The sequence below is a fragment of the Suncus etruscus genome, chromosome 4 (assembly GCF_024139225.1).
Source record: "Suncus etruscus isolate mSunEtr1 chromosome 4, mSunEtr1.pri.cur, whole genome shotgun sequence".
In the NCBI taxonomy this organism is placed as follows: domain Eukaryota; kingdom Metazoa; phylum Chordata; class Mammalia; order Eulipotyphla; family Soricidae; genus Suncus; species Suncus etruscus.
Genome location: NC_064851.1, coordinates 4,132,130 through 4,150,211, shown reverse-complemented (window position 1 = coordinate 4,150,211; position 18,082 = coordinate 4,132,130). Strand labels below are relative to the sequence as shown.

General features: G+C 43.9%; 1 pseudogene; it reads left to right on the top strand.

The window, feature by feature from the left end:
- The first annotated feature begins 17,561 nt into the window (after positions 1–17,561).
- On the top strand, positions 17,562–17,866 carry LOC126006347 (nuclear envelope phosphatase-regulatory subunit 1-like; annotated as a pseudogene).
- The last annotated feature ends 216 nt before the right edge of the window (positions 17,867–18,082 follow it).

Sequence of the window (18,082 nt, the reverse complement as noted above, 5' to 3'; positions counted from 1 at the left end):
ATCCCCACCGTTCTATAATTTGGGTCCCACCATGTGAGACCATGTGTGTCAGTAGCCTAGATGGCCGGCCTGCCTCCCTCCCACACTGGAGCAGGCCAGCCTCTGAGTCAGTGCTGCTGACAGAATCAACAGCCTTCTGGGAGCAGACTGCTAGGCATAGCCACGTCCTCAGCTTCTCCCAGGCGATTAGCACTTGGTGGAAACATCCCCTTTCTGGTGAACAGAACAGAGCAATTCCTTTAATTTGGTAGACAGCAAAAGAGGCCTCTTGGAACTGAGGACTTTAAAAAAGAGGAATAAGGGGCCGGAGAGATAGCATGGAGGTAAGGCGTTTGCCTTTCATGCAGGAGGTCATCGGTTCGAATCCCGGCGCCCCATATGGTCCCCTGTGCCTGCCAGGAGCAATTTCTGAGCCTGGAGCCAGGAATAACCCCTGAGCACTGCCAGGTGTGACCCAAAAACCAAAAAAAAAAAAAAAAAAAGAAGAATAAAACTTGGCACCATGTTATAAAAAGCCATGAATACAGTGATGATTATTCCATCTTTGCCCTCCTCCTCTGGGGGCTCTAGTACTTAATCACTCTCAGAAAGGTCACTTGACATCTGGTTCAGTGTGTCCAGGGAGACTCGCATTCCACAATTCCAATTGGGGCATGTGTCTGCCACTGTGAGTGGAATACGAAAGGCTAAGAGAAGGGTAGCATTCTGCCTATATTTTCCTCAGTGTATTTTATGAACCTGGCCTTATCTAAAAGTCTTTGATATGGTGATGCTTCAAATTGAATTTTGTGAAAGATCTGAGATATGGATCTAGTTGCTGTGTTCCAAATCTATGAACATAAATACACGGACATTATATATAAGTGTATTTCTACATAAACATAAATTTGTTCTAAAGCAAAAATAAAGTTCGGGTTGGGTTGGGGTGAAGGGTAAAGATGTCTTTTCCCCACAAGGCTCCCTATGATCTGTACATGAGGCTCAGACCCTTCGTGTGGGAAAAAGCAACAACAAAGAGATCTGGCAGGGTCTTTCAGGAGGGATGGGGCTGAGAACATGACAATTCTTTGAGTCCCTCTTGTCTCCCCAGGATATCTCCAGGAACACTCTGCAGTCTTTTCTAAACCTAATGAAGAAATTGGTTGCCGAGAAACCCTTTAGGATAGAGCGCTTTCTTGAGGTCAGTGGTGAAGAGCCAGGGAGGTTGCTGTATTCCTTTCCCAGGGAGACCATCTGATACCGCAAAGCAAAGTGCCTTCCAAAAGCAGAAGTGGACTCTCTTCAACTATGGGAAAACCCAGAAGTTCAAACTCAAGCTATGGGTGGGTTGATTCCTCCTTAGGGCCTCTGAAGTAGAGACTGCATCTCCTTCTCACTCCTAGTGCTTCCTGAGCATGGTATGGCCCTTCATTTATACGGTTCTCTCTGTGTGATCAAGCTCCCTTCAGATGGTGTGAATTCCCTTTCACCTGAACTCACCCGCAAAGGTGGTCTTTCTGAATAAGGTTTTGTTCTAAGGAGGTGGCTGCTTAGGAATTTGGGGGATTCTTGAATCCATTTGAGCAGATTGTGATCATGGCATAAAGTAAGAGATAAAATAGAGGCTGAAATGCATTTGCTGGTCCTTTAGGGAAAAGACATTGGACCTAAGTGATGTTGGTTTTTCCCTTGGAGAGAAGCTTTCCTCCTTCCTCCTTTACTTCCAGCCATTGCTGTGCCCACTGCCTTTTTCTTAACCTCGCACCTTCCTAGAGGTGCAGGCATGGGCATGGGACTTGTCCACACTGCCCTTGAGATATTTGTTCTGCTGTCAGTTGTGTGACCTGAGAAATGAACTTTAAATTTTTTTTCCTGGAAAAATGAGATAACACTTGTGCCTAGTTCATAGTTCATAGGTATCTTCAGAATAAATGGGATTTGCCTACATGTGGTGGATATGGAGATTATTCCACTGAATGAAATGAGTCAGTATGAGAGGGTTAGACATAGAATAGTCTCACTCATTTGTAGGATATAAGAAAAACAAAAGACTATATGGTAATAGTATCCAGAGCCCAGAGATGAGGGCTAGGAGGACCATGGTGTTTATGGTAGGAAGCATGCCACAAAGATTGGTGAAGGCAGTTAACAGTATAGAGAGTTCCACTATGAAAATGACAGTTGGAACTGTTCACTCTGGACAAGAATTGGGTGCTGAAAGGGCATAAAGTGACATGCATGGTACCCCTTCATTAACAGTGCAAACCACAGTGTCAAAAAAAAAAGGAAAAAGAAGAGAGAAAATCAAAATGCTTTTTCCAGAGTTCCATGGGGATTGGTGGGTGGGAAGCAGATTGGTGGGGACATTGGTGGCAGGAAAAGTACGCTGGTGAAGAGTGGTATACATTCTATGACAGAAACTCAATTATCAACCATTTTGTACCATGGTGCTTGAATAAAATATTTTTTAAAAAAAGAGGAATAAAACTTGGCACCAAGTTATAAAAAGCCATGAATACAGTGATGATTATTCCATCTCTGCCCTCCTCCTCTGGAGGCTCTAGTACTTACTCACTCTCAGAAAGGTCACTTGACATCTGGTCAGTGTGTCCAGGGAGACTCGCATTCCACAATTCCAATTGGGGCATGTGTCTGCCACTGTGAGTGGAATACGAAAGGCTAAGAGAAGGGTAGCATTCTGCCTATATTTTCCTCAGTGTATTTTATGAACCTGGCCTTATCTAAAAGTCTTTGATATGGTGATACTTCGAATTGAATTTTGTGAAAGATCTGAGATATGGATCTAGTTGCTGTGTTCCAAATCCATGAACATAAATACATGGACATTATATATAAGTGTATTTCTACATAAACATAAATTTATTCTGAAGCAAAAATAAAGTTTGGGTTGGGCTGGGGTGAAGGGTAAAGATGTCTTTTCCCCACAAGGCTCCCTATGATCTGTACATGAGGCTCAGACCCTTTGGGTGGGAAAAAACAACAACAAAAAGAATGAATGGGATCATGTTTCTTAGAGTCTTGGACAAAGGGATGAAGTGCAGGTTGAGATATTTTATTTTGGTGTCACTGTGATGCTTTGCCTGTCACGGTTATCTTTGTCATTCAAAGGAAACAGCTAGAGAAATAGCACAGTGGTAGGGCATTTGTCTTGCAAACGGCAGACCCAGAACCAAAGGTGGTTTGAATCCCGGCATCCAATATGGTCCCCCTTGCCTGCCAGGAGCTATTTCTGAGCCGAGAGCCAAGTAACCCCCTGAGTGCTGCCAAGTGTGGTCCAAAACAAAAAACAACAAAAACAAACAAAAAAACGGAAAAGAAAAGAAACAGCTACAACAGAATTGAAATAAGGGACTCTATTAGAAAGAGAACCTCTTCATCTAGAAAAGAAATCTCTCAGCATGAGTAGTAAAGCAGGTTTCAAAGCAGGCAATCAGGGGTGGTCTGGCTTCAAGTAGGTTAGAGTCAGGGTGACAGAACTCTAGGATACATATTTAGTAGTTTTTCACTAAACATATGCATATCTTTTTCTTTTTCTTTTTTTTTTTTTTTTTTGGTTTTTGGTTTTTGGGCCACACCCGGCAGTGCTCAGGGGTTACTCCTGGCTGTCTGCTCAGAAATAGCTCCTGGCAGGCACGGGAGACCATATGGGACACCGGGATTCGAACCAACCACCTTTGGTCCTGGATTGGCTGCTTGCAAGGCAAATGCCGCTGTGCTATCTCTCCGGGCCCACATATGCGTATCTTAAGGGGAAATGGTGGACCTGTGCAGGTGAAGAAAATACAATAGACATACTTGGCATGTACAGAAAATGGTAGAGGAACCCCGCCAGAGGCTTGACTTTTAGTTTGCTAATGAGGAGAAAGTGACTTTAGATCAAGACTCCACTCCACAGCGTCCACTGATTAATACTGGTCAGCCAGGGCTTGGCTCTGTATCAATTCAGTCAACCCAATGAATGTCACTAAGGGCTTTGCCAAAAAAGGAGTATATTTGTTTACAATTTGTATTTATCCCAAAAGCAGAGATTGTATTACTTGTAAACCTGGGTGGGTCTGGCTCAGGGTAGCCTGAGCTATCTGTCCTTACTGCCCTGCCGAGGGGTAGTCTATGTACTCAATAAAATTGGCATTTCTGGCAAGCAGCTGGCACTCTATCCGAGGCAGAAGACTACCAAACTACACACGTTTCACCCTCAGTTTGGTCTGAATTATTTCATGCATGACCCTGATTCAGACTCATTCACATGTGGGGCGATTTTACACTATTGCCAGGCATCTGGAATAGTGGTATAGCTGGATCACATGGGAGCTCAAGTTCCTTTTTTTTTTTTTTTTTTTTTGAGGAATCTCCATATTGTTTTCCTTAAAGGCTGACAGCTGCTTCTTTGACCTCAAAACAAGAGGGGTGACTGGAGTTGACTAGCACCTAGATAAGTACAAAACTGGGGACTGAAGAAATGAAAGGCCTGATACAAGGCCATCATAGCATTTCCCTCAAGGATAAAATAGCACAATTCTTAGGTAGCTCACCTGACACTTAGAAGGCAAGTTTCAGTCTCCTTTCAAGTTTCTAGATGTAGCTATAAAGGTCTGACTTTTATCTTCTCCTCCCTGCAGGTTCTCAACGATTCCTTAAACAGTAGAACAAATCCCAAGTGGGAACGTGCCATGTGGTGTGCTTCACACATTCTAGGATATGTGGAAGATATGAATTGTTTTAGAGTGAGTGTGCCTGGCCTGGAGCCCCTGCATCTTGTCTTCCCTTGCCCTGTCACTCACCTCTATCCCTGTCCTCCTGGTCTGTCCTAATTTCTTTTTATGTACCTCATCTCCCATCACTTCTCCCTCCTATTGTATTTGACCTTTTTTATTTCCCAATCCCTTTCCATTCTACTTGTTTATATTTGATCCCCTGTGCCTTCATCAGTAGTTAATAGATGTCCAAGTTGCTCCCTCTTTGAGGAGGCAATCTTCCATAGAATAAATCTAAGTAGAACGTAATCCTGATGACCATAACAAATGGCATAGAAATAAGAGATGAAAGCAGAAATGGTTGTAAGGGAGGGTCTTAGGAAAAACAGTCTAATTGAAATTGTAGAGAATTTGAGATAAGCTGGGGCCGGGCGGTGGCGCTGGAGGTAAGGTGCCTGCCTTACCTGCGCTAGCCTAGGAGACGGACCGCGGTTCGATCCCCCGGCGTCCCATATGGTCCCCCAAGCCAGGAGCGACTTCTGAGCGCATAGCCAGGAGTAACCCCTGAGCGTTACCGGGTGTGGCCCAAAAACCAAAAAAAAAAAAAAAAAAAAAAAAAGAATTTGAGATAAGCTTAAAGGATTAGCAGATTGTCAAGAAACCAAGAGGAGACTCGTGTAACAGAAAGCCTAACTAGAACTGTTGTCTGTGTTCTTGAAGCTACAACTTGCCAAATCTGTTTCCACTTGTTTTATGGTGGACTTTGTCACCTCTGATATCTCTGGCACTTGGTTCCCTTCCTCCTGATGGTTTTCTTGGATAACTCATATTAAGAGAGTGGTGGGGATAGCTTGTGACTTGCAGCTCTCCTGTTCAGATGGAAATTACCTTCAATGAACTTGGTCATCTGTTAAAGCTGCTGACTCTGGGCTGCCATGATGATTTGTGCAACGTCTTCTCCCTGTCTTCTCAGGCCCTCAACCACCTCTACTGTATTCTCCTGCAACAAAAGCGTATGGAGCACTTTACTTCCAACTTTTCTCTGGGATCCCTCTCAGGTGTCCCTTACATGGTGTCCATCCCACTTGCTTACACACACACTGTCCATGAGAATAGCAGCCAATAAGTATTTGAGTAGCTCTTGTTTTGTTCTTTCAGGAACCTGGCCCCTACCCCCAACACTCAGAAATAATTTCTTGGGAAAGAAAATTTCCAGAAAAGTTCTAGACAAGTGTCTAGAGCAGGGGTCCTCAAACTTTTTAAACAGGGGCCAGTTCACTGTCCCTCAAACCATTGGAGGGTCTGACTATAGTAAAAACAAAACTTATGAATGAATTCTTATGCACACTGCATATATCTTATTTTGCAATGAAGAAACAAAACAGATACAAATACAATATGTGGCCTGTGGGCCATAGTTTGAGGACCACTGAGGTGGCTCCCCCCTCTTCTGAATCCCATCTCTTCCCTGGTGCAGTTCCTGTCCAGATCAGGTAGCAAACTTGTCCTGAGATGTCACTTTTGTTTATTTCAACATCTACTGACTCCTTCCAGTCCCAAGGGACATAGCTCTCCTCCAACTGACTTAAATCATTAGTGGATTCAGGAGAAGCCAGGGTCAGTGACAGAAATGGGAGCCTAAGAAACCCTGAGTGGGTGAGGCTTCTGGGGGATCTTTGTTTCAGGTATGAGAAGAATAAAGTTGGGATTGGGGGAAGAGGATGGAATCCACGAGAGAGACATGGCCGACATGAACTACTACCAGAGCTATGACACATCAACCATTGGCCAGGTGAAGGGCAGAGTTGGAATACAGGGCCTCTGTTTGCAATCAGTCCTAGATTCCTCTGGAATTGCAGGATGAAGACTAGAATCCCCTCTCCTTCCCATTGTAGTGAGCTGTAGGTTGAGGTCATTATCCCCATGAGCTTTTTGGTCCTCCTCATTTGTTACCCATTTTCCCAGAAACTACTATTTTATGCTAATGATGCTTTGGGAAATGTACACCCCCAGTTCAGACCTTCCTCCCATCCTGCTCAGCTCTCCCTCTCCAGCCCCTGACCTCTGAGGTCCATGTTTCTTCCTCGACACCCCCATGATTCTGTCCCCAGAATATGTTCTCTCTAAACCTGGCAGAGGGCAGCTCAGGCCTAAGGCAAATGTTCATTGTGCTCCCAGGAGAAACTCTCCTTCCACCTTCCAGGAAGAACCAGGGCAAGGTGGGTGGCCCAGCTGCATTGGCCTAACTCTACTCTGTTGCAGGTGTTTGCTGAATTTTTTACTGAGACCCAGCTCACCACCTTCCTGCTGGATGTTGTGGAGGATCAGAAGGGCAGTGAGGTCGAAGTGTGTCTCACGGCTCTCCAGCTGATGAATGCCATCCTGAAAGAGTGGAGCGGAGACCTGATGCAGGTAGTGGGCTCCTCTAGCCAGAACGCAGCCTGCAAGCCTGTTATAGAGCATGCCAAATTCGTGTCCTCTATTGGCTACAGTGCATTCACTTATAAAATGTAATCCTGGGCTAGGCTTTCCTTGCTCTCACTGAGCTCACACATTTGTAGTCCTGACTCCTCATTGCACAGCCTTCTCTCTGGGGGCTTAGTAGCTGAGACAATCTCAAACAAGAGTTGATCTATATTGAATGGATCCATGAGCTTGATTTTATGAATCAGGAAATTGGCCTACTTGGGATCTCTAACCTAGCTCTGTATCCAAAACAAAAAAAGTGTGAGTATGAACTACTGGAAGGGGTGTTCTCCCTGGAGCATTTTATTACTATCCCATGAGTCCCTTGGGTATTCAGCTGCTTGCCCAACCCTTCCTCTTCAGGCAATCACCATCTAGTTGGTAGAACTAAAGGCCTCCTCTGCTGTAAGGTCTTCCCAAACCCTTCTACTTCTCAAATCCCCATGTCGTCTTTTTATAAATTACCAACTTGTTTTCTCAAAACCCTGTTCCCAAGATGGCAAGTTCCCAAGTTACTGAGTGATCTCTGCTTTCTTCCAAATAGTCAGAACACCTCATCAGCCTGGCTCCTCTCATGTTAAGAAATGTTAGCAACAACGAGACCAGAGTCACTGTAGAGTCCATTGTCTGCCTGATGAATGTGATGAACCATGCAAGTGCACAGGGAACCAAAGATATTTTCTGCACCATCGAAAAAGACCTATACCTTTTGATGCGAGAGGTATGGAGCTAAGTTATGGGGAATAGTTGGGAATAGTATGGAATGGGCTGAAGTGAACTGAAGGGTCCGAACCAGGCTCTTCAACTGTGCTGGAAAGGTTACAGATGCTAAGGGACATAAAATGAAGGACTTAGCTGCTTGAAATGGTGGGTAGCATGGCCCCCAGTGGACCCCCTTTGACACCCAGGTGCAGAACATACTCACTGCAAATCCCCACTCAGTTAGAAAAAAATCATCTGATATGAACTTGACTTTGGTGTTAAGGATCTTGTACAGATTTGACTCAAGTGAAGACAGGCAAGAGCCAAAACTCTACCCTCCTCCCAAACAGTGTAGGGACCCTACAATGTGAGGAGCTGCATAAAAAGAACACTTCAGTACAGATCTGAGAACTACATGGACCTTGACTTGGGAGAGAGGTGTCCTGGGTACTCCTGCTGTGCGGACACCCTCAAATTTGGCAGTATATTTTGGATTGGCATTACTTTTCTGTCAACCTGATCTCTGGACATTCCTTGATGGGAGGGGGTTGATGTGCTACTCATCTGTCCATTACTAAACAAGTACACCTAACAAAATCAAAGCTGGTATCCTTTCTCTCCAACCAAAACTGTGAGGACCTTAGCATTTTTCTCTTGGTGGTTCACATTGGATACAACGTACTGTTTTCTTTTGCAAAATTTCACTTATACATTCCTCTGACCTCTGTTTTGATATTGTTTACCTAATTTTTAATTTTATTTTTTTTTGTTTTTTGGGGGTCACACCCGGCAGTGCTCAGGGGTCACTCCTGGCTCTAGGCTCAGAAATCACTCCTGGCAGGCTCAGGAGACCATATGGGATGTCGGGATTCGAACCACTGACTTTCTGCATTCAAGGCAAATGCTCTACCTCCATGCTATCTCTCCGGCCCCTTAATTTTAATTTTTAATTATTTTTATTTGAGGGAGTTACACCTGGTGACACTCAGGGGTTGTTCCTGGCTCTGTGCTCAGAAATTGCTCCTAGCAGGCAGGGGGGACCTATAGGATGCTGGGTTTTGAACCACGTCTGTCCTGGATCGACTGTGTGCAAGGCAAACACCCTACTGCTGTGCTATCTCTTCAGCCCAATTTTTAATTTTTTAAATTGACTTTAAAACTTCAATATTAACATATGTGGCTTAAAGAGAATCATCGTTGAGATTCAGGAGTACAATGTTCCAACCCATCTCAAGAATAATGTCCCCTTCTCTCCACCAATGTCCCCAGAGTTCCTCCCACCCTCAGTCTGCATTTTAAAGTTCATAATCATTTGGTTCTCCTGCTTGCAATGTTGTTGGCTCTGTAGCTGATGTATGTTTTCCTATAACTATATACATGGATAACACCTTGACAGCATTGATGTGCTCATGTCTCTGGTGGCTCCTACATGTGTTACCTCACATCCAACACTACTTCACTGCTTCATAAGTTTTTTCCTTCATTGTCCTTTTCATGTTCTGGCCTGAGATCTATGTAGGGGGAGTACTTGGGTCACGCGTTTTGTTAGTGGTCTCAAAGTTACGGCACGAAGCCCGCTTGGCTTTTCTTACAAGTCTATGTCAGTGCAGAAAATAGTCTTTATTTTGCTCTTCTATTTGATGGTGTCATCTATGTATATATATTACATGTTCTCTGGCATGTTTATCTTAATTGTCCTGTATATATTTGTGTTTTATTTACACTTGAATATTCGACTCTAATAGCTTCAATCAATGTAGTCTTTGATAAGCATAACCTCTTTCTACAGATTTAATTACTGTTCTATCAAGACTTCTCCCCCATTTTTATTATTATTGTGCCCTTGAATGTGGACACAAAATCAATGTAGCGAGGTGTCCCATCCATGCGTCCTTCTTCTCTTGGGCACATCCATGGTGCTCAAGACTTCCTCCTGAATCTGTGCTTGGGGAATCCCTCTTTGCATTGAACTCCACTTGGCCACCCACTTGTAAAGCAACCGTCTTACCCTTTCTACTGTCTCTCCCAAATGGCTTTGGAAGGTGCACATTTCTTTGACGCTGCTAGTCCTCCTAAAAGATTGGTGAATGTCAATATTGGGTCCTGAAGCTTTTTCCCAATCATTCTCTACTGAGCTTTGGTGAAAGTAATACTTACCCCACATTTGCCCAAGACTTGAGAAGTCATGGGTAAACACCATGAATATGTGGACAATTGGATGTGACTCTGGCCAGTCTTTGACTATGGTGCTCTGTGAACTTGCCAGGCATTAGCTGACACCCAAGGCATTGCCCAAACTGTCTCTCTTGACCACATTCCCTGCTCCATTGGGGTCTACTCATCCCAACTGCTGCTGTTTACTAAGGGTGGTAGAGGCCACCCAGATTGGAGGGGAAACTGAACTGTGTGACTGAACCTCAGCACCCCTAAAAATTCCCTTGTGATTTCTCCAGTGTCCCCTTCTGTGACCTCCTTTCACAGCTGGAAGAAGTCCCAGAGTCAGTCTGCTCTTTCCTACCCATGGAACTCTAGATACATTCCAGAGCTGAAGTTTGTCTTGGAAGAAACCTCCTGTCCTCTGGAGAGATGAGTCCCACATATAACATTTCTGTTTGGAGCTCCAAGTAGATTTTTTTCCTCCTTATTTAGGACAATGATTTTCTTCTGTTTGTTTTTGGGTTTTTTTTGTCCCTCAAAGTGCCAATGTGGAGCCATTCTTTACTTGCCATCATGGTCCATCCTACTCATTGGCATCATAGCCTCCAATTACAGGTATTGACATTTCTAGTATGACTTTTACTTGGCACTGTGCCTAGCTTTGAATAGTTGCTTCATGTTGGTTCAGTTAGGGTATACTAAAATCCTAAAAGTGTGGCGTTCACCTCTGATGAGTATTAAATCAATGCAGCTGATGCACAGCTGAAGAAGTTTGATCACAGCATCAAGAAGAAAACTCTGTGTGCTTCAAAATTATGATATTCCTAACTAAATGCCTAGTCCCTTGATTATGAAGTGCCAACTACAGGGAAGGTCCATGGCTGCATATAAACCATTGGCTTGACTTACCTAGCACTGGACCTTACCTACCCCTATGATTTAATAACGCTGAGAGGCCTGAAAAGTATTTCTCAGGTCCATCAGCATGTAACCTGGCAGGCACAGAGAGAAAAAGCCCTTCAGCAACCTTTTTGCTTTTGATGGCAGGAGAGGGAAGAGGTGAGGATTGCAGCCACTGCCACCCTCGGCACTATGCTGAAACGAATTCGTCTCTTAAAACTGGGATCCAGTTTGAAAAATGAAATACGAACATTTATACTCCCACTGCTATTAAATTTTCAGGAAGAAAATCTCAGCATGGTGCAGGTAACTGTGGTCTTTGTTCCTACCATCCTCAGTTTAATCTAGTCCCCCTTCTACTAGACAAGACTCCCTTTCACTTACCTCTTTTATGAGCCCAGACTGCATAGTTTGCTCTACAGCCACCTGTGATGGGATGTACCAACTGCTCTGAACATGGTGCCCCTTCTTGTTGTGTCTGTTTTTTTCTAAGTGTGTTCTTCTTTCTGATGCTCTGTCCTTCTACATGAACAAATCCTATGTTTCACCTGATCCTGATTTCAAGTCTGTCCTTTCAGCCCCCAGTAAGCCCCTTGGAGCAATTGCTACAGTTATAGGACGAAGGCTTTGTGGCTCCTTTTCTCTCAACTGCACAGGTCTGTGCTGAGACCCTTGAACAATGGGCGAAGGTGATGGGGTGGTTGTCGCTAACCCACAAGGTCAAGAATATGGACTTTATCAACCCCAAGTGGAGGAAAACCATAGAGAAAACTATCAAACACCTGGTGAGTGAGAGTCTCTGAGGAAGCTCAGACACAAAATCCTTTTGAGGATCTCAACGCCCAAGGAGGAAGTGGGCAGCAATAATGGAAGATGCTTTGGGTTCCTGGCTTCTTCTCTAACAGCAGCTAACCTGAGAACCTGTTTGACCCTCTTAACATTTGAGTTCTGCCTTCAGAGGCTGAAATGTGTAGAAGATGGGCAGAGAGCAGGGCACAGAGACCTCCTTAGAGTTGAGTTGGTAGAAGAGATTAAAGTAAAAAAAAAAAAAAAAAGAAGAGATTAAAGTAGGCAGGAGTGATCAGGGCCCACATTTGTGAGCTGAGTAGAAAAGGAATTAGCACGAGCAATTTGAATGTTCAGAAACTTGGCTTTGTCTTGCATAGTCAATCAGTTGACACTTATGCTAATAATTAACACGTATTATCAATTAACACTTATGGGAGGGAATTGGGGCAGATTTTACTTGAACTCTAGAGCATGAGGAAGAGTCTCCAGATGTGGGTGTCCTGGCTGAACACTGCATTTTCTCCCTGACATTACATGAGAGCAAAATGCACTTACCATCACACTTGCCATGGCTGGTCTGTTCTGTTGTGGTGTGACTTGAGTCTGAATCTCTCAACTGCAGAGGTGGAAGCTGGCTGAAGCCAATAAGCTGCTGAAGATACTTGTTACCAGATGTGCCCGTTGCACATGAACCTGCACCACCCCCTACGCCTCCCCCCCACCCCCGCAGGTTGTCTGCTGATTATCTTCTCCTCCCTTTGCCTCCACAGGTGCTAAAGAGGAAAGGAAAATGGTTGGGGAGGTTGCTGTCTGATAACTTGACCTTCATCCAGAGCCCTCAGCCCTCCGTGAGGATCGCTGCACATAAGTTCATAGGTAATGCTGTGTTCCTGGCCAGCCTCGTCGTCCTCTCTTCAGGGGTGCTCAGTGGCTTTGTGCTAAAGGATAAGCCTGGGTTCTGCACCAGTGCAACAGTCCAGCACTTCTCCTCATTCTGACCTGTTCAGATGTCTTGTGACCTGGCCTCAAATCCTGCTTGGCAAGGTCCAGGAAAAAGAGGTGGCAGTTACCTGGGCCCCAACTCTGTGGGTCCTCCTGCCCCGTCTGTACTTCTGGGGAGGAGAAACATAGGGCACAGAAACGATGGGTCCAGAGTAAGGATAGCGGTTAAGGTTCATGAATTATACAGGGCCGAGGCTGTTTGATTATAGGCAGAACACAGGCACAATTCCCCCCAGGTAATTCAGGTTACAGCCCTGAAGACCACCCAACATTGCCTGGTCTGTCCCCAGAGCACCACAAGAGTTTCACATCTTGGATCCCTGTATGGAAATTTCCTGGCTGAGAATTGTCAGGAGGGTTCCCCCACCCACCCCCACCGCCCCGTGCCTCTCAGAGAAGATAACCCCCTACAAAAATGAATCATCTCCCACAGAGGAGCTGGTGCTATATAGTACAGTGGATAAGGAGTTTGCCTTAAATGCAGCCGACCTGAAATCTGTTTCCAGCATATCCTATATGGTCCATCAAACCCACCAAGAAGGGTCCCTATGCATAATGCTAGGAGTAACTCTGGAGCAATGCCAGATATGAACCAAAAAGAAAACAAAAAAGAGAATCGTTTAGCAGCTAGGGTGTTTGCCTTGCTTGCAGCTAACACAGTTTCGATTCCCGGGACCTCATATGATTCCCCGAGCCTGCTAGGACTAACTTCTGGGTTTTTTTTGTTTGTTTTGTTGTTGTTTTTGCTTTTTTTTGGGGGGGGTCACACCTGGCAGTGCTCAGGGGTTTCTCCTGGCTCTACACTCAGAACTCACCCCTGGCAGGCTTGGGGGACCATATGGGATGCCAGGATTTGAACCACCGACCTTCTGCATCCAAGGCAAGCACCTTACCTCATCATCTGGCCCCTATGCCACCCCCCCCAAAAAAAATTTTTTTTTTCAAGAAAAATCTTGATTCTACTGGAAACCCACTGTTTGCAAAGAATTTATGGTTGCAACCATTACATAAATTCATGATAGGAAGCTGACATGTAGCAATTTTAACAAGTGCAAAGATTGCGATTCTGGAGAAATTTTAACTCTGTCCTGTTTTTTAGGAATCATTCTGAAGGCTCTGCCAGAAATATCTGAGGAAGATTCAGAGGTGATAGAAACTGGTGAGTTTCTACCTTATATTTTTGGCTTCTGGGTTTCGCAGGGGATGTGGATAGAGTCAAAGAGGCAGGGTGGGGAAATCCTTTGAGACATGTTCCATGTCCTAAAATAAGGTAAATGTTATTGTTGTCTGTGGAGAACAGTAGTTGGGTCAAAGCACTTTTGTTTTGTTTTGTTTTGTTTTGTTTTTGTTTTTGGGCCACACCCGGCGGTGCTCAGGGGTTACTCCTGGCTGTCTGCTCAGAAACAGCTCCTGGCAGGCACGGGGGACCATATGGGACGCCGGGATTCGAACCAACCACCTTTGGTCCTGGATCGGCTGCTTGCAAGGCAAACGCCACTGTGCTATCTCTCCGGGCCCTCAAAGCACATTTTTACTGTCATTTTATTGAGAGCACTCTAAATGAGCCAATTAGTGACTGGCTGTGAGTTCTGGGGAGTGAGTGACACATTTGTGTTCAAGATCTAGAGTCCTGCTCCCAAAACACTTGTAGAGCAACAAGCTTACTCTCTTGTATTCATTAGAACATATTAGAATTCACGTTTCATTTAAGAGAAATATACAAATATCATGTCTTTTCCAAACATCAAAACATTACTACTTAGTGATAAGTGAAAAGTTCTATTGATCCCCAAACCTTGTTTCACTCTATCCTTCCTTGTCTTTTTGGTATGCATCAAATTAAGGTTCTATTAACATAAACAGACTCTTTAGGTATTTTTGTGATTTTTTTGAAATGTATTGATTGGCTGGTTTCTGTCCACATCCAGCGGCACTCAGGAGTTACTCCTGGCTCTGCACTCAGAAATCGCCCATGGCAGGCTGGGGGACCATATGGGATGCCAGGAATCAAACCGGGTCACACCTGGGTCAGCCAAATGCAAGGCAAACATCCTACTGCTGCGCTATCTCTCCAGCCCCATAATGTACATAGACTATTTGTATCACCTGTGAATATATGTGTTCTATCATATATGTGTCTTTCAAAAATATTCATTTTTTCCTTTAAATATCTTGATTACATATATGATTGTGATTAGGTTTCAGTCATGTAAAGAACACCCCCTTCACCAGTGCAACATTCCCACCACCAATGTCCCAAATCTCCCTCCATCCCACCCCACCCCCACCCCCAGACAGGCTTTCCAGTTCCCTCATTCATTCACTTGATTATGGTAGTTCTCAGTGTAGTTATATCTATAACTGCACTCACCACTCTTTGTGGTGAGCTTTATGAAGTGAGCTGGAAGTTCCAGCCCTCCTCTCTATGTCTCGAAGGATTGTTGCAAAAATGACTTTTATTTTTCTTAAAACCCATAGATGAGTGAGACTATTCTGCATCTCTCTCCTTCTGACTTATTTCACTCAGCATGATAGATTCCATGTACATCCATGTATAGGAAAATTTCATGACTTCATCTTTCCTGATGGCTGCATAATATTCCATTGTGTATATATACCACAGTTTTTTTAGCCATTTGTCTGTTGAAGGGCATCTTGGTTGTTTCCAGAGCCTGGCTATTGTGAATAGTGCTGCAATAAATATAGGTGTGAGGAAGGGGTTTTTGTATTGTATTCTTGTGTTCTTAGGGTATATCCCTAGGAGTGGAATAGCTGGGTTGAATGGAAGCTCAATTTCCAGATTTTGGAGGAATCTCCATATCACTTTCCATAGAGGTTGGACTAGACAGCATTCCCACCAGCAGTGTATAAGAGTTCCTTTCTCTCCACATCCCCGCCAGCACTGATTGTTCTTATTCTTGTGTGCCAATCTCTATGGTGTGAGATGGTATCTCATTGTTGTTTTGATTTGCATCTCCCTGATGATTAGTGATGAGGAGCATTTTTTCATGTGCCTTTTGGCCATTTGTATTTCTTTTTTATCAAAGTGTCTGTTCGTTTCTTCTCCCCATTTTTGATGGAATTAGATGTTTTTTTCTTGTAAAGTCCAAACAAGTGGAAGCAGAGATCAACAGATGGGAATACATTAAGCTGAGAAGCTTCTGCACCTCAGGGAATACATTAAGCTGAGAAGCTTCTGCACCTCAAAAGAAATAGTGCCCAGGATACAAGAGCCACCCACCAAGTGGGAGAAACTATTCACCCAATACCCATCAGATAAGGGGCTAATATCCAAAATATACAAGGCACTGACAGAACTTTACAAAAATATTCTTGTTTTTTCCAAGAAATATTTATGCTGTTGAAAGATACAGATATACTGTGTTGTAGGAGCCATATGGGATGCTGGGAATTAAGTCCAGTAGTACACAGTATGCAAGGAAAGTGACCTGTCCTACCTTTTAATCAATTTTTATGGTTGCAACTTTCCTATCTTCTCTGCACTGCTCTCCACATAGCAGCCGGGGTTTCTCAAAAGCAGGTCTACAGGATAACATCTACATGGTCATGCAGAAAGCATCAGTGGCTTCCGGCTTGTGTCTGTGAGGGCCAGAGGGTGGGTCCTTGCATTAGCCCCTAATTTCAGAAAGATTGGCCACAGCTGTCTGTTCACCCTTTCCATCCCTCTCCTCCCTATTTCCCCTCACTGGCAGATATAAGTGCACTGGCTATTTTTCCAAGATGAGTAATCAACCCCACCTGTGGCTGGAATAATTTCTGCCTGAATTTAGTACTGACTCATTCTCTGGACCTGAATTGTTCTGTAACTGGCCTTTCCAAAGGAACCTTCCCTCCCCAGTCAGTTGCCAGTTAGTCTCTGAAACTTCTTCCTTTATACTTCACTCAGCGTTGACTTTTTGTATTATCTTTCTGCCACTAGAATGTCAAAGTCTTGAGCATGAGGAATTAGTCTTATTGTTTGGCCCTGTTAGCCCAGTGCCTGACAACTTTAGTGTCCAGAGATAGTGCTCAGAGTACTCCTATCCAGAGATAGTTACACAGAAGTAACACCTGAGCACCACCTAATGTGACCAAAAAACAAACAAACAAACAAACAAAACCCCTATTGTTGACCTTAGATGTTTAACAAAATACTATGTTTAAAATAATACTGTTTTAAAAATTGCTTGTAGCTATTGCTTGTTGCTCAGTGGTAGAACATACCTCTTATGGGAAATCCTTGATACAAGCCCAGGCACAACAGAAAACTGATGCCAGGATAGTTAAGAAAATGGAAAGTGTTGTGTGTTGGGGAGGGGGAAAGGGTAAGTGATCTCATTTACCTGCCTTTATAGGAAAAATTATCTATAAAAAAATGCCCACAGCTATTCTACTTTCACTATATCTATGACTAAAATAAGTCCAAATAACTTCCTTAACAGTGATTAAGGGGTGAATAAGCGGGCCTTGTATAGACAGTGTTTGGAGAATGGAGAGTCTGAATTCACGTCCTCTCTGGTTGCAGCTCTTGAAGAAATCAATGAGTCTGAGCCATCCATACAGATGCTGAAATCTTCAAATCTGAGTACACTACACCAAATTCCTGCACCCCAGATGAGAACCAACTGTATATCTTGTATACCTGGCACAATGTTTCCATGTTGGAGAAGGAGTAAATTATTTTCATCCAAGAAAAAGGGATCTGGGGAAGCACTGAGGCGTAGACTGGTACGGATGGTGAGAGCTTCATCTCCTCCTATAGTAAACAATGAAGACCCAGGCTCTCTGATCCCACCTGTTGATGTTTAATGGCAATCAAATGCCATTCAAGGCAGTTCCAGAGTGGGAGTTATGACCTCGCTGCTGCAGGAAGAAGATCTTAAAGCTTTCGAGAGGAGACTCACTGATTATATCCATTGTTTACCACCTGCCACTGGATGTTGGAAAAGTGTCCTCCTTCACCTCATTCTGGAATCATCCATTTTTCACCATTAGTTGTATCACTCTCATCGGCTTGTTCTTTGCTGGAATACACAAGAGAGTTGGTGCACCATCATTTATAGCTGCTCAATGTCAAACTGTCTTAGCAGAGTGCATGTCTTGTGATGATACAGGAAAACTGAGTCTGACTGAAACTTAGGCCTCATGTTCAGTGACAATAGGCACGCATTATTGTGGCACCTAAACAGCCTTTCTTCAAATTAAGTTATCCGGCAAAAGCCATAAAGGATTTCTTTCACAGTTGTATATATGAAGTTCATAGACAAGAACTGTGCAATATTTACCCAGATTATCTTGATGTCAACTGGCCTTGTCAGTGCTTTGGTATCCTTGATTATCTGTGTTTCATTATTAGTGTCACTTTAGTACTT